Genomic DNA, 12,580 nt, shown 5'->3' with positions numbered 1-12,580 from the left:
GCATGTAACTTCCCCACCTGATTACTTATATTAAGACACATTTTCTGAAATGTTGTGTTTAAAAATGCTAATTATGCATTATCTTATTAAATATGTTGTATTAATTATTCATTAATTAATTAATTATTAATGATATATTGTAAAATTCCATACGAATAGGGTAAAAATAAAACTAGATAAAAAAGAAAAGTAGATATAGAATACATATCACCATGAAACTTCGCAAATTGATTACGTACATTAAGACAATACTTTTTTGTATGAAAAGATTTCCAAGATGTTATGTTTAAACATGCAAATGAGGTTTATTTAAATGATCGAATGCTAACTTTTGGTTATTTTTGGAGAAGTCTGAAGACATAACTAGACAAAGATGGTTAAATAAACACTGAAATGTGTATTTTGGATTTTTTATTTCCACTAGTCTTAAATAAGACTTATGGAAGCAAAATAGCTCAAACTAAAACAATTTGACCAGTGCATCAGTGCATGAAAAAACCTGTGTCTCACATTAGATGTTTGCTGTGTCTCATCCCGGACATGCCTTGTTCGAGTTGTTAGATGTGTATATATGAGTGTGTGAGGAGCAGAGAGAAGCGGCAGGTAGTCTGTGCAGTCAGCAGCCCTCAGATAGAGCAGATATCTATCTAATGGCTGAATGGAGATAGCAGTCGAGTGACCTGATTCCAAATCTGACAACCCCAGAAAAGAGGGGCAAACTGGGACACAGGAAGACCGTGTGGGTAATTGACTTCAGTTGAGGTCGGGGTTGTTATGACATGTTGCACCTAGATTACGTTATGCTGCTCATACACAACAAGCCTCAAGCAACTGCCACTGTGTCACTAAAAATCACATATTGTTGTGTTGGGTTCATATTTTCTGTAGTTTGTCATTTACCTCAACTTGACTTGTCAGACTTTACAAACAGATTTTAATAAGCATAAATAAACTTCCCTTACTAATAAACCATTACATTCAGACAAATATTATGCTCAATGTAACATGATGCCACTCACTTAACTAATATGTATGCACATGACTGACATGACAGAAATGACTGTGATATACCGGTAGTTTATTGCTTCTTATACTTGTGTTTCTTTATGATAAGCTCCTTTCTTTTGACCAACACTGAGAAAAACTGACAATTATGGTCTGTTTTTGTTTTGTTCTGCTTTCACTTTATAATGTTGTGGTAACTGACTACATTACTGTATGATGCCTTCTACAGTAATGTATAACGAGCACAGTAAAAACAAGCAATATTAATGTTTTTTATGCTAACAAAAGTTAAACAAAAGACAATTAGACTAACCTGAGCTTCCACATGAAAAAACAAGAGGAAAAGAGTTCAAAAGTAAACATAAAGGACTTCTCACTCCCACCAAACTGCTTTTAAGTGCCCATTATTTACAGAGTAAAAAGAAGCTGAATATTTATAAATGGACAGAATCACAAAGTTACTAACTCCTTAGCACAACAGCACACTTCCCAAATGGCCTACGGATATACACTACTTACACATAACTCTGCGAATACACACACTAAATGCTAGCTGTTTGTTGGAAGATGTGAGGGAGGGGAGATTGACTGATTGAGTTAAAAAGGGACTGATGTCATCCAGTGGATCACTCCAGAGGCTTCTCCACCTGTTTCTCATCACTCTTGCACACTTACACAAATGCACAAAATGACCCAGGGTCATAAGACCTGCATCAGCCATGACATTATCTAGTCCCTTCTTTAACAAACATCAATATTGAAATCGCACAATAAAACCCGCCCTCACCATAAAGCTACGGAGTTCACAACGCATTTGTGGAACTGTGAACTCTAAGATTGCTCGCATCTTGACATCAACCAGGTAAACCTGACCTTGCTCTACTTGTTTACCTAAATAGGTCAAATAAATAGGTAACTTCCCAAATAGAATGTGATCGGCCAACAAATCTCACTGAGGGTTCTCACATGTTCAGTCTATGACAGGGGTCGGAACCTTTTTGGCTGGGAGAGCCATAAAAGCCAAATATTTTTAAATGTATTTCCTTGAGAGCCATATATTTAATAAAATTCAGTTTTAAGTATATCACGTCTCCGAGTACTAAAAGCGGTATCAGTGTTTCCCCTACCATTGTCTGTGCCCCCCCCAACCGAACCCCGCGCCCCCCTCTGATTTTTTAAATTTAATATTCACAACTCACTTTTCACATTGAACAGGTGCTCTTTTATTAAATAAACTAAACGCTTATGTTATTTATCTAATTTATGTGCAAGTTTCTGTGTCTACTGCACGGGTGTAAAACTCAAGGCCATAATTATATCTCTATCATAACTGGCCCGCCGGTTTTGGTAATTAAATCAATGCATGGCACAACCACGGGAAAATACATATTTGAGGAAGTATCTAAATGTGTGAATGAAATGAAACTGCCCCGGGACAAACTGACGGATACTGGCGACAGACGGAGCCTGCGATGTGAAGAAAAGAGGGGATTAGTGCAGGATGCAGGAGAAGATGCAGCGGGAGAACTGTGCAGGTGAGCTGACACCAGGAAGCGCTGTGTTGTAAAGCTCTGGAGATGGAACATGTAATAAGCACCCTAACACAGACAGGAAACTTTATAAGAGTCAATGAAAGTCAATGAAAGTCTTTCCCTGAGGAGATACATTCTGAACATGGCGGTGCGAAGGCTCAGTCGAGGGAAAGTGCTGAATAGATTTTTCGAGTTGTGTGAGGAAATCTGGCCGTTTTTGGAAGCAAAGGGAAACACACCACAGATCTCTGGGACGATGTGAGCTGGCCTGTTTGTGCGACATAACGAAGCATCTCACTGTTAAACCTCCAGCTTCAGGGCCGTGTGATCACGGACATGTATGATGCAGTGAGAGCTTTCCAAGCCGAGCTGCCTGTGGGAGACTCTGATGCAGAAGGAAACTTTGGTCACTACGTGTTTCCAAACGCTGACATACCATCTCCACCGCTGTGTTCCCGACTGCGCATGAACTGCTCAGCAATCCGTTTGCAGTTGACGTGGAAACAGCACATGTGAACATCCAAATGGAAGCTGATTGACCTCCAGTGTAATGACACACTCAAGGCAAAGTGTGACTCTGTGGGCGCTGCAGTTTCCAAGCTTCACCCCCGAAACGATGCCTTAATGTTGGCCCTCTCTGTGATTGGCATGATTGCATACTGTAAACAATGGTTAGGGGTAACACAGTAGTAAATATCTCTTTAGGAGGTCTAGTTTGTGACATACTTGCAGATTCTACATGGTTAACACAGTCAAGGTACTTTACCTCCAGCCGTAATAAAGAACAGACTGGCTGTTTTATAGGCTTGAGAACGGCCACATCAATATCATGACTGAGAAGACCCGGACAGTTTTTGATGAGCCTGCTAATATCAGACCTTTCTGAATCGGACAGATGCGCTAAATATACGTTCAGGTTGGACAAAATCTCAGAGTTTCCGAGGCGTCAGTCATCCATCCCGACATCACAGAGGCAACAGGTGCCACTATTGGAGAAAAAGCGACACAATTTTCAAACAGGAAACAGAAAAAATAAAATACTTAAATTAAACCGTTTAAGATTAAACCGATCGAACTGAAAAAATACACCGTGTGTATAATTTTGTTATATGAAATAATTGTCAACAAATCCCATGAGACGACTAAAACCGACAATGAATTGATCCTCCTAACATGTAGTGTGTGATAAATCTTAAAACTCTTTGCCATGTTGTTCACAAACTATTAAAAGCACATTGCTGAGCGAAATCGCTGCACTGAGTGTCATGTGCCTTTGTTACCATGTACACACACACTGTACTTTGAGTCAGTCCCAACAAATGCACAACTTAGTCCCGAAAACGTTAAACAGCTTTGTAGCGCTGAAGGGAACCTCAAAAACAGGTGATAATTATCTGTCATTCCGTCACTATGAGCCTTTTATATTCAAATCAAATCAAATCAAATTTATTTGTATAGCCCAATATCACAAATTATACATTTGTCTCAGTGTGCTTTACAGACTGTACAGGTTACAACATCCTCTGTCCTTAGACCCTTGCATCGCACAAGGAAAAACTTCCTAAAAGAAACCCCAAAATTAAAGGGGAAAAAATGGAAGAAACCTCAGGGAGAGCAACTGAGGAGGGATCCCTCTCCCAGGACGGACAGACGTGCAATAGATGTCGTGTGTACAGGATAAACAACATAGTACAAATACAACATTTGACAGAAATTATGTTGTGTTGGAAAAAAAAAAGAAATAGAAAGTTTGGATGAATCCAGGAAAATGTCAATAAGGCTTCCCGGTGTCCAGCAGGACCAGGTCAGCAGGCGCTGTCACGATTCATGATCCTGACGTAAACTTTATCAGTGACAACCTGCCACATGAGAGACAGACACTCCGGGGATGATACCCCGGATGGTGAGTTAGTAACATACATTTACATAAATGCATACAGATAGAGAGGGAGAAGAAGAGAGGGAGAAGAAGAGAGAGGGAGAGAAGGAAGAGAGCAGGGAGGTGTCCCCCGGCAGTCTAAGCCTATAGCAGCATAACTAGGGGCTGATCCAGGGCAAACCTGAGCCAGCCCTAACTATAAGCTTTATCAAAAAGGAAAGTCTTTAGCCTACTCTTAAATGTGGAGAGTGTGTCTGCCTCCCGAACACAAACTGGAAGCTGGTTCCACTGGAGAGGAGCTTGATAGCTGAAGGCTCTGGCTCCCATTGTACTCTTAGAGACTCTAGGAACCACAAGTAACCCTGCAGTCTGGGAGCGTAATGCTCTAGTTGGTTTATAAGGTACTATGAGATCTTTAAGATATGCTGGAGCCTGACCTTTAATTGATTTGTAAGTCAGGAGAAAGATTTTGAATTCTATTCTGTATTTTACCGGGAGCCAGTGCAGAGCAGCTAATACAGGAGTAATATGATCCCATTTCCTTGTTCTAGTCAATACACGTGCCGCTGCATTTTGGATCAACTGAAGAGTCTTAACCGACTTTTTTGGACAACCTGATAACACAGTCATTTGATCCATTGTTGATATAAAATTTGATCCATTGTTGATATAAAATTATTGATTAGTGCAGCTTTAATGATATGCTCTTGTGAATGTGATTATAGAAAATTAAGATGTATCAAGATTAACTGAGAATCACTCACACACACAAAGTGTATTATTGACTACAGATCAATGGCACTAACTGTTGCTATGTGTTACTGCCTGTAATCATGTGAATCCTATTTTAACATTATTTTCATTGATACATTTCTTCTAAACCAGGTCAAAATGTGATACAGGTTGCTGATGTGTTATATTAATTTCCTCTGTAGCTATTTATATTCTACTCTGCTCTGCTTTATCCTATTATTTCAATATCCTCATGGGAATAATACAAGTTTAATCTTCCAAACAACCTTGCACACTAATATGGAAACTCTGGTGCTGCAAGAGTACAAATAGGTGCTGAGGCATTATAGTACAGAGCATGGTAATACAAGCCTACCCTAGAACATATAGCTAACGGTGTCTGAAGGTGTTGTAGGGCCCAGCCTGTCAGGCTGCCACTGCTCAGCAAGACTTGGCCGGCTTCAACAGCATAGACAAAGGTACACGACCTGAAAGGCACGAGGGAGAATAAAGCTATGAGATTGTAAAGCTGCCACTATGCTTTCTACTAAAACAAAAAAACGGTGTGATTTGTATGGACAAAATGATACATTAGTGGGGATATAGAAGCACTATACAGTCAGTTTGAACAAGAGTAAGTGGAGTTGAGCTCCCATCATCTGTATTTTGTCACAACACAACTGATTATCTTATTCAGGAACTAGAAGGGGAAATAATAATCTGCTCCAGTGGGTTCTTCTTTGGCCCATGCTACACCTTTCCACCAAGTTTCATGAAAATGGTTCAGTAGTTTTTCCTTCATCCTGCTGACAAACAGACAGACAATCCAAAACCAGAACAAAAAAGGCCACGCTGCTGTGCAGTGTAAACTAACTCTAGGGCAACGGTTTGTAACTGCGGGCTCCCCGTCAGACAAAGTTGAATGTTTTTGTCTTACTGCTATTTGGGGTATAATCATGCTCTACGTTTTGGAACTACAATCCCCATTATTTGGGTCCTTTGAGGGATGTAAACAGGAAGCACAATGTTGCTATCAGTCAGTCAGTTAGCTGCAACTCGAGCCCAGTATGTTAGCCTATATTTGTTTACATTTGGGCAAACTGGCACCATGAAAGCTATGCTGAATTAGCTATTAGCAGTTCCTGTTTGCAATTTACCCATGGGTGTACAAGCAGCTATCACTGGATTCATTTTATACCCAAGTAAGCTTTAAAATGTTATGATTCTCAAGCAAGTTCTGGAGCATCTTTACCAGCCGCGACAGCGACACTGGTCTTCTATTTGGGTGTCATCATGGCAAAAGGTGCTACTGGAGACTGTAACAGGAACTACCACAGGAGAGGTTTTAAGTCATTTGCCAGGTGTTTATATATATGTCTGTCTGTCTATGGAAAGATTTTGTCATCATAATAGTGTCGTAACCTTACAAGATGCAGCCACAAAACTTTAAAGATGTGTAGTTGAGATGGAAATTAAGGTTGAGTTCGATAATTGCCGTGGTCCAAGTAAGGGCGCCAGAAATAGGGGGCTAGGAAGTCACTTTACGCCCCTGGCCCGATTTGGCATCACAACTGCTGTGATCTCAGCGCAAAGATGGCCTCTAGTTTTCCGACTCCGAGAAGTAATACGAATTTCAATGCAAATTGCAACAATTGGGCACTAAAGTGCTTCTGCTGGCCCAACTACAATTAACAGCTTACTGTTGTTTCTGGAACACCTGCATGTGGTTGTCCCTTTCAACTCACACAGTATCTTTGCTCTAGTTTAAGAGTGTTTATGAGCATGAAAATTCATTTTTAAATCGTAGTTTGACTAAATATTCTCAACTGAAGGTTTGCTTAATAGCTTTATTTGACAACATAGAAAATTCCATTTGCTGATGAAAACTGAGAGGTGTTTAGAAGTCATGGAGGTCAGGGACAAAGTTAGTTTCCAGAATTCAGAATTCAAGTTAGATTACTTTGTTAAAGCATAGGTATTTTTTCAAAGGTGATGTATTTGACCATGTTTTTATGTGGAATTTTAGATGAGTTTATTGTATCTTTATTGTATGTGTGGGTGTGTTGTTTTCCTGACCTTGAGAGAAACCTTCAGCATTGAACATTATCATGAAATAAACGCATATACTGTATCTGGTTATTCAAACTTCTTCAATAAATTTGTTTGGGGTGCTACTGGAATCACAGTTGGGATTAAATTTAGATTAGACCAGAACCAAGAGGAGAGACCACATCAGTCCAGTGTTAGCTGCTCTACACTGGCTTCCAGTAACTTTTAGAATTGACTTTAAGGTCCTACTTCTTGTATACAAAGCCCTAAACAGAACCGCACAAAGTTACACTGCCAACTCTCTAATAAACTATGTGCCCCCAAGAACATTACGATCATCCACTACTGGTTTATTAAATGAAACATCCAAAAGAAAATGGGGGATGCAGCCTTTTACAATTATGCACCAAAGCTATGGAACACATTACCTGCAGACATTAGGGAGGCAAGGTCGCTCAATATCTTCAAAAGTAAGCTAAAAACATATCTCTTTACTTTAGCCTTTTAATAGTGATATTTTATATCTCTTTACTTTAGCCTTTTAATGGTGATATTTTATATCTCTTTACTTTAGCCTTTTAATGGTGATATTTTATATCTCTTTACTTTAGCCTTTTAATAGTGATATTTTATATCTCTTTACTTTAGCCTTTTAATGGTGATATTTTATATCTCTTTACGTTAGCCTTTTAATGGTGATATTTTATATCTCTTTACTTTAGCCTTTTAATGGTGATATTTTATATCTCTTTACTTTAGCCTTTTAATGGTGATATTTTGTATATTTTTATCTTTGCCTTTTAATGGTGCCACTTTAAACTAATTTAAATGATTTCATAAATTTTTGCTATGCCTGGTTGAATGTGTAAAGGTAACTGAGATAAATTTCAGAGTGTGTATTTTTTAAAAACCTAAGATCAAATAGACTGTGTTACTACGGGAAAAAGAGGAAGTTTCTCTGATAAATGTGTATTGGAGAATAACTGGCTTTAACCGAAGGGAGTAAACCAGTGGAAAGGCCACAGGGGTGCATAGTTGATCTCATGCTTTCAAAATATGGCTCTGACAGTTTAAAACATTTTCAAGAATGGTGTGATGAATGTGGTTTCCCGGCAGTAGGGTCGTTAAGTACGGCACAGATAGGGAAACTAGGCATGATTTCCAATGTTATTTTATACTATTTTAATTCTGCTATGTTATCTGCTATTTTAATTCAGCTATTTTTATACAATTTTAATTCTGCTATATTATATTATTTTAATTCTGCTATTTTATCTGCTATTTTATACTATTTTAATTCTGCTATTTTTATAATGGTACTTCAGACTCATTTACATCAACACTGTGATTATTGTACTATAAATGCTCTTATTCTCTCTAATCTTGTACTAATTGTTATGTTTTTGCTGTGAAGCACTTTGGGCTGCAATTCTTGTATGAAAGGTGCTATACAAATAAAGCTTATTATTATTATTATTATTATTATTATTATTATTATTATTATTATTATTATTATTATTATTAGGGTTAGATTTGAAATGTTAAGGATTACATAGCATTCAATGAAAAAAAAAGTTATTTTTAGAAGTTAGTTTGAGCTACATGTACTGTGTGTCTGTGGAGAGGCCTTTAGTGTACGTTAAAGCATGAAAACATTTACCTTCAGAATGTTTTCTCTCAATAAAATGTGAATGAAAGCAATAGAACTGTAAAACCAAATTCCTAAATGAATCCAGCATCATGTTCAATGTATGGAGGATGTAGTGGTACTCTTGTCAATAAAGTCCTACTCACACCATAAATATATTCTACAGGAACTTGGACAAATATTATAATGTATTAATTTACAAAGCATACAATTATTTTGCTCTCCTCAAAACCACCAGACTCCATTGATAGAAACAGTCATTTTACTTCTCTCTCATCATAAAACCCCCTTCATTCAAACCTCACAGAAACAAACTAAAACTCAATCAAAACCGTCTTTGTTAGTCTTTCCACTGTTCCAACAGTCACCAACTCTGGTTTGAGAGTTTGACAGAGAGACTAAATAAGTAACATATACGCTGAAGCTAGGACTGAGGAGGGTTATATTCTCACCAGGTATGGCAAGTCTGGCATCATTTCTGACAAATGAAATTCCCTGCTTCCCACTGTGCTGTGCACCCTGATAGCTTCACTTGTTGTAGGTGCAGAATACGAGCAAATACACTCGGTGGCCACTTTATTAGGTACACCTGCCATTAAGTTTGTGATGCCTTTGATGTTTAGTTTTTAAAGTATCAATGTCATTTAAATTATACATTCAGCACTGAGGTTATCACACAGTTAGTGATGTTGTTGTGCCAAACTGCATTATATTGAAATATTCTCACGTGTGTACAAACTTAGAAATGTTCTCAACATAATGTATTCCTGTTCAACACCACCTTCAACTATGACCTCAATAATAAACATATAATTCAATTGACATATTTCTGACAACGTCACCAAAAACATTGAACATTATGAGCTTTGTAAAAGTAGAATTTATGGCATATTAGTTGTATTGAATTGCAATATATTGTTCAGGTGTACCTATAATACACCTGCACTTACATGAATTAGAAATCACTGTTTGCTGTGTTGCTGAAGTTGTTCAATGTAGGAAACATCTTTAATGTGTGCGGCCACCTCCACCTCCCATCGTGTCATGGTGCACATACTGACAGCTGTGTGTTGGATTACAGTCATCCACACCCAAGCCATGTCTGTGTAGTTAAAATGAAAAATGCTACTCATTGTATTTTCTAGCTTGAGAGATTTGCATAGGTAACCAACTCATCTACAAAAAGTTCAGCTTTGAATTGGAACTACTGGCGCATGTATAACAGCGAAGCCACAAAACACAGTAGAAACATGACTGCGCCTTGCCCCCTGCGCTCTGCTCTGGTGTGAGCAAATGCAAATCTGGGCAATAATTGACATGGAAATTGCACTTCCCAGCTTGATTGTTACTGGAATTGCACCTCTGCCCCCACACTGGCACAGTTAACTTCACTGTATCACCAAAACACCAAACTGGTACAAGTGAATAATAAAGCTGGTTATGAAAATGCCACTTTCCTGCCTCAGCATGCAACATGAGCATTAATGAAGGCAGAGCCCACAATGTGTCAGTCTGTCCAACATGTGCTCATATCAGGCATCAAAATGTGATTTTCTTCAGTATACTGTGATTTGATATGTTATCTTCTTTTCTTATCTTTTACATGAAGACCATTTCCTGATTATGAGATGTTAAGTACACGAGGCACAATTTGAAATGCTGCTGTCATATCTACCAGCATGTGCAAGCTAGTGGGATGGAAACATGAATACTGATTAGGTTTTTTATAAATATGAATATGCTATTGTGTGGAGCTAACAATTTTATTATTGCCTTTGTTTTTCCAGTATTTCTAAAAAGCTGCTGAGCTATTTCAGATGTATTTTAATACAAACACAGCAAACATCAGAGTAATATTAGCTCACCAACAGAATATAAATTACTATTAAAATACAGGAGGACATTCAGATGAAACAATAGTATACTGGGAACTACAATAAGTCTAGAATCAGGTTCACTGCAGCCCTGTTAATAGATATGACAATGTACATTTTGCCATGAAGACACTGGATTACAAAGCATGGCTAACTTTATTAACAACGTTTAAGGTTGATTTGAGTTAAATCTTCATCATTTTTTGTCACAACAATGTGTCCAAGTGCCAATGGGAGGATTAAACACGGCTGTGATTCAGACACTGGCCACCTGGCACAGACAGAACAATAATTCCCTTTTTATTTATGTAGCAATTTACAAAGCAAAGGTATGAAGTGCTTTACAAAACACAAACAGATAAAAGTAAAACATTGGAACATAATCAGGTAGATGAAAAATATTGACATCTCGGGAAACAGCATAAAAGGAAGCATAAAACATTGTCGACAAAACAACAGACAAAACAATCCTAAAATAAAGTAATAGATTAAATTAAAAAACAATACTAAAATCCGACGATTAAAATAACAAAGCAAGCAAAAGTGATCTAAAAACAGGGAATTATTTACTGTACGAAATTATTGCCATAGATATAAGATTCATCAATAAAAGTATTCCAAGTGGCTGCAGCAGAAAGCATCTTTCCCAGCTCTGTCCGCACATCAGGACTGACATCAGATGTGTAAAACCACCGCAACATACTCAATGAGTAAAATAATTAAGGAAACTCTAAATTGTAAAAGAAGAAGCTATTTTTGTAACATCTCTTTAGGTGGAATCAGTTTCCCATTTAAAATAAGATTTAATTATTTCTTTGTCTTTTGAGAACCTTTCCTCATCTCCCTGCTGGCCCTGAAGTCATCCCCTCCTCGTGCACTCACACAGTCAGAAATGGGGGTCAAAATGCACAGGCCTTGTTACAGGTATACATGTATTCAACAGTTGTACTTAAGCTAAAATGAGGCTTCAGCAGACAGTTAGACACATTTCATACTAGAAAGACTGTACCTTTTGAAGTTACCTGCTTCATTTGAAGAGTATTAAAGCCTCTTAGCCTGTGAACTTTACAATACAGTATTGCAACTTTAGACTTTGCTCTAAGTTAAGCTGAATGGTTCACATTTTGCTATGAATAAGTCATCACATACAGTAAGAGCATTAAACAAGAAGAAAGCCTCTCAAGTTACTAAACAGCAGAACACAACATTGGTTCCATAGAAATGGCAGATGGGACTCAAGCCTACATGTGTGTATGTGATTCCAACACAACAACAAAAAAACAATAATCAAAAAACGGTGTTTTCACTGTCGGCTTAAGGTATTCGTTCAGTTTCTCTTCATTGTTCAGATGCATTGTCAGAAACAATAGTGTGTGGTTTTAGGATTAGGTGACACAAACAACACAACTATGTTTCAGTGCCTGCTCCAAATGTTACTCTTTCATACCATTAATAAAAAACACATTCTCACTGCAGACCAGGAAAGAGAAACAAGCATCTTTTAAAATAAACAGTTCACCCTGTAATCATATAGTGGTGGAAAACAAAAGTAAAGAAAAAGTATATATACTGTGTACATATATATATATATATATATATATATATATATATATATATATATATATATATATATATATTTATTTTTAAGCACTTCATAGTAGGGACACATGACTCACAGCCAGAAGATCCAGGGTTTGAATCAGCACACCAGGTGGACTTCCCACTATTCCAAAAGCCCCTTTATCCGACAGTCCGTTTCCCCGAAAACAAACACCAATTGCTCCGAAAATACACAGCACTACTATGGCGAAGGCATGACCCGCCCTGCTCTGCCTCTGATTGGTTATTACCTGTTGCCTGT

The sequence above is a fragment of the Cottoperca gobio genome, chromosome 5 (assembly GCF_900634415.1).
Source record: "Cottoperca gobio chromosome 5, fCotGob3.1, whole genome shotgun sequence".
In the NCBI taxonomy this organism is placed as follows: Eukaryota; Metazoa; Chordata; class Actinopteri; order Perciformes; family Bovichtidae; genus Cottoperca; species Cottoperca gobio.
This window is presented reverse-complemented; position numbering follows the sequence as displayed.